At 46.2% G+C, this 5,489-nt stretch overlaps 1 pseudogene; it reads right to left on the bottom strand.

Annotated features, from left to right (window-relative positions):
* Nucleotides 1-3,694: 3,694 nt before the first annotated feature.
* On the bottom strand, nt 3,695-4,894 carry LOC124659887 (annotated as a pseudogene).
* Nucleotides 4,895-5,489: the final 595 nt, after the last annotated feature.

Below are 5,489 nucleotides of genomic sequence, written 5' to 3'. Positions count from 1 at the left end.
GTGGTATGTGGTCTCTTATGAACTCATTCATATGCTTGCAAGACATTAGACGACATTCCACCGAGAGGGCCCGAGTATATCTATCCGTCATCGGGATGGACAAATCCCATTTGTTGATCCATATGCCTCAACTCATACTTTCCGGATACTTAATCCCACCTTTATAGCCACCCATTTACGCGGTGGTGTTTGGTGTAATCAAAGTACCTTTCCGGTATAAGTGATTTATATGATCTCATGGTCATAAGGACTAGGTAACTATGTATCGAAAGCTTATAGCAAATAACTTAATGACGAGATCTTATGCTACGCTTAATTGGGTGTGTCCATTACATCATTCATATAATGATATAACCTTGTTATTAATAACATCCAATGTTCATGATTATGAAACTAATCATCCATTAATCAACAAGCTAGTTTAAGAGGCATACTAGGGACTTCTTGTTGTCTACATATCACACATGTACTAATGTTTCGGTTAATACAATTGTAGCATGATATATAAACATTTATCATAAACATAAAGATATAAATAATAACCACTTTTATTATTGCCTCTAGGGCATATCTCCTTCAATAATTTGGTCTTCCAATTGTGTTGTAGCGCCTCAAAAGATCACACTTTTAATACATCGAAGATAAAGCGGCAACACGCCTTGCTCCTCTTCATGGAAGATACTTCAACATCGCCGGGAGGAAGACGCTAGTCAAATCGGTTCTTACCTCACAAGCCATCTACCGACTCACAACCCTTGAGGTCCCGTGGAGCCTCTTCAATCTATCATAAAGGTAATTTGAAGCTTCTTTTGGGAGGGCAATGAAAAAGCTACCGGCTGAAAGTGCAAAAGTCAATTGGACCGCGGTTTGCCGCCTTACCTACCTTGGAGGACTGGGTATCCTTAACATGGATAAATTTGCGAGAGCTTTACGCCTACGTTGTCCGCGGCTTTCTTGGACTTCACCGGATATGCGTTGGATTGGAATGAAAAACCCTTGCAACAAGGAGGACTTGGAGCTATTTTGCTCATTAACAAAAGTCACCATTGGAGAAAAAATAAGGTTAGTTTTTGTGATGATCCTTGGGCCAATGGGCTAAGCCCCAAGTGCTTTGTGCCATCCATCTATGCTATTTATAAATGGAAAACTTGGAACGCCCGGAAATCCATCAACAATGACGATTGGATCCTTCATCTTGACATAACGCGGGCCTTTCTGTCCAAAACCTTCACGAATTTACCTTGCTTTGGCAACACACCTCGCAAATCACTCTTCAAGATGTTGTGTCGTACTGTATTGTTTGGAAGCTCACCGCGAACAGGGCATACTCTTGCTTGTCAGCCTACAAGGCGCAATTAGCCAGAACTATTCACTCTTCCATATAGATGGTCGTTTGGAAGGCTCACCCCCCATGCAAGCTATTCTCTTGGCTTATCATCCAAAACCAGATTTGGACCGCAGACCACCTTGAGAGACGTGGATGGTCTAATGGGAGGATTCACCCTTATGCCATTGCCATTGCAAATCGACAACCCATCTTCTGTTAAAATGCCGCTTCTCTGTTATGATTAGGAATTGGCTTCACATCCACGACTTTGACCCCCCCCTCACCTTGGAATGAATTTGATAGTGTGAAATGTTGGTGGACTTCAATGATCTTCGCTCACGGAGGGAGAAGGAAGATTATGGCTTACCTCCTCATGGTAATCACTGGAGAGCTTTGGAATGAGAGGAATGCGAGAACCTTAAAAAAGGTGAGCACTACGCCAACCATTATCTTTGATAGAATCAAGTCGAAAGGTAGAACGTGGGTTCTAGACGGTGCGAAATATTTGGGTTTTCTTATTGTGGGAGACTAGACTTTCACCTCGGTGTGGTCCTAATAATAAAACTTGGTTCTATGACTTTCCTTATTTAATAAATTAAGTTCATTTTGTGTTCCACTTTTCGTCTGTCACATGCACTTGATGGCCAACCAGCAACATTCTGCCTGCATGCGATCTCTCCCTGCTCAACACGTGGCAAAAGCTGACTGCATATGTATACCTTTTCCCTTTTCTCTTTCTAGATTCGAATACAGAAAAGTGAAATATCTTCTAATTATGTTCTATTTTCACGACTAGGTTTAGTTGCGTCGAGATCTTCAAAACTAGATCCTATGTTCATAGGTTTCGATGATTTTTTTGCACTTCTTTCATGTCTACGTTTCCCTGCCTTAGATCATTTTGCACGGTGTTGTGTCCTGATAGTGTACCGTTCGTGGACTATCTTCCTGAACCAAGTTCCACTTTCTTGTATCGCACTGCCTTCGATCGTTTTGCACATTAGGGTGTCTTGGTAGTGCATCACCTATGCATAGCCTTTTTGTACCATGTTCCACTGTCTTCGTTTGTTTTGCACGGCACGGTACCCTGGTAGGGCACCGCTCATACACTGCCTTTTTATACCACATTGCACTTCCTTCGATCATTTTTGCACGACGCATTGTCTTGATAGTTGCACCGCCCGTGCACTGTCTTTTTGTACCACGTTGCATTGTCTTCGATCGTTTTGCATGGCTAGGTGTCCTGGTAGAGCACCTGCCTATGCATTGCCTTGAATCGCTTTGCACGACGCAGTGTCTTGGCAGTGCACCGTCTCTGCACTGCACTGTCTTTTTGTGCTGTGCTGCACTCCTTTTGGCGGTGTAATGCCTTTTTGTACTTTGTTGTGTTGCCGTATTATTGCATTGCACTGCGTTTTTTCGCGGTGTTTTTTTACGCAGTTCACTGCTTATTTATTTATGTTTCTGTTAGTACATTGTGGAAGCACTAAAACAGCAAACTTGCAGTACGACATGGGACAAAAGACTTTGTGAAAACCAAGCAGCACAACGCGACCACGTGGCGGACAAGCAGAGCCCACGCGACCCCTGGTGCACGCATGAACCCAGCTCATGTACTGCATTGATGAACGAACAACTCAATCCTTGGAACCACCTACAACTCAGGTGGCAAAGAGCCGACATCGAGGCGCCCTGCTAGAAGCCCTCAATTAAGTTAAATCTTCTGCCTTGTTTTTTTTAAAATAAGAAACACAGGTTTCAGAGCTGCATCCTTTTCATGGTCGCTGTAGTGGAAGTATGGATGCGAGGGTTATCACAAACTAGCAGCTGTCGTAAGCGGGATAGCAGAAACAAGAGGTTATTTACTTTGTATAAGCCGTTGGTTGGATCTTGTGTTTGGGTGTGTGATTCTGTTTATAAGCTGGTTCAACATTTGGGATAGCATAAAATAAGCACCACACAATTCAAGATAGTTTTCTGTCTTTCCGACTGAAGAACTGGCCTGCAGTGCCGAACATGTTCCTTTTGTTGTGTTTTTCATATAGAGAAAGAATTATGTATGCTAGTTCTAGCGACTGTTTCAGCTTTCCCTAATATAATAACATTTAAATACATGCGAATCTGTAACTTCAAAAGATTGAACAGAAAGAAAACTAGTACACTTGTGTAATATCTATATTCATTATTAAGATTACATCTCCAGATAAACGACGCAGAGACGTTAAACCTTACGAAGCTATGCCTTTAAACTCTTCTTCTACTAGCTAATCAAACAATCGCCAACGCTCTTCTTCTACTACTAACTAATTAATCACGCAATCGCCAACGATACGGTACTGTAACAAACCAACTCTATAACATAACTGCAAATCAAAGCACACCAATGTAATCAAGCTCGACTGAACCGAGCCAGAGCTTGCCGTTGGAGCTCGCCACCTCGCTGAGCGTGACACCCGCGGCGGCCGTCAGCTCCTCGACCTCCTTGCCGTCGGCGTTGAGGCGCACGCCGACCAAGTGCTTCGGCTTCGGCACCGGAGCCGTCTCGTTCTGCTGCCTCTCCCGGTTCAGCGCCACCCAAAAACCACCCTGCGTGTCTGGCCTCACGTTGTCCGGGTACCCGGGCAGCACCGCGAAGAGCTCGTACGTGCCAGCCTTGGGTCCCTTGAGCCAGTACCTGTGCGCCTCGCATGGCCCCGTGTGCGCCACCACGAGGTGTGTACCGTCGCGGCTCAACGCGACGCCGTTCGGGTACGGCATACTGGCCATAAGCACCGTGACAAGCTTCGTCCGCGCGTCGTACTTGAGCAGGCGACCGGAGTCGTCCTGGTTGGTCATAATCTCGAAGTTATCCCTGCACATATAGACACCGTTGAGTGCCTGCGCATAATGGCTAAAGCATGAAATCAAGTAAAACTCAGTGTATGTTACGAGTAAATTAAGACGTGACCTCCGGGTGAACTTGAGGCTGCTATCGGTGAAGTATACATCGCCGGTAGCCTGATCAACGGCGAGGCCGTTGACAAAGTGGAACGGGACACCGTCCGCCTCTTTCGCTAGCACCTGGGCTTCGCCGCCGGCTGGCCCTACCTTCATGAGCCCAAAGTATGCATCGGCGATGTATAGCTCGCCGGTTTTCATGTAGAACCGGACACCGAGCGGTCGTCCGCATATGCTTTCTTTCTCTACCGATGGCACCGAAGAATCCGAGCATAGAGGAAGCTTACTACACACACGCAGGTCACACGTAATTGAAACAAATATAATTAACCAATAGAGATCTATTTGACAATGCGATGCTTAGCTATTAATTTCATATACAGACCTGAAATTCGCGTTGTACGCGAATGTCCTCCAACCCACAGCGCGGCCGCCCCACTTGAGGACACGGCCGTCGGAGACGCCCGTGTAGACCCCGTTCTTGCCATAGAAGTCAAGGCTCTCGGCGCCGCTGACGCCGTGAGGAAGCTGGAGATGATGGCAAGAGCTTGTGTTGGTTGTTTTGACCTGGTCGGCCGTGGCTACGCATACCATGTAGGCTAGCCCGAGGAGTATCGCTGCTAATCGCCCCATCTCTCGTGGATCACGGTGGAATCTGCTGCATAACGCAATGCCTATGCCTTTATATATGGGGTAGAGTCCATGCATGTTAAAGCACCGAGCCACCGACCTTTTTTCAAAGAGATAAAGCCGCATTGTTGATTTTGAAAATCTAAAAGAAAAAAAAAATCGTGACGGCGTCGGCTCCTTGGATACCATGTTGTCGGTCTGTTCTGGGTCGGCCCGTTGTGAGTCCACCGACCTCCAAACTCCAACCAAGTGTCCGGCGAAATTTTGAAAAGTACAGTTTACGATTCGGTGAAAGCTCTGTCCATGAGAGCATCTCCACCGGTTAGCCCCTAAATAGGCGCCGGGCAGGGGCGCCGGGACCTCCGTTTCCCGGACGCCGGCACAACATCCTTCATTTGGGGGAGCTGCTCCCACACCGGCGCTCCCAAACAGGCGGTCCCGATAGATAATTTGAATTTGAAATCTACAATCATAGAAATTTGAATAAGTTTACGAATATGAAGTTGGGCCAACACACGGCCACCAAATACGAATAGGTTTTGGAATAAGAAGTTTGGGCCAACAGACGACCATCAGATCGCCGTTTCCGGCGCAAAAA

The sequence above is a fragment of the Lolium rigidum genome, chromosome 6 (genome assembly GCF_022539505.1).
Source record: "Lolium rigidum isolate FL_2022 chromosome 6, APGP_CSIRO_Lrig_0.1, whole genome shotgun sequence".
In the NCBI taxonomy this organism is placed as follows: domain Eukaryota; kingdom Viridiplantae; phylum Streptophyta; class Magnoliopsida; order Poales; family Poaceae; genus Lolium; species Lolium rigidum.
This window is presented reverse-complemented; position numbering and strand designations above follow the sequence as displayed.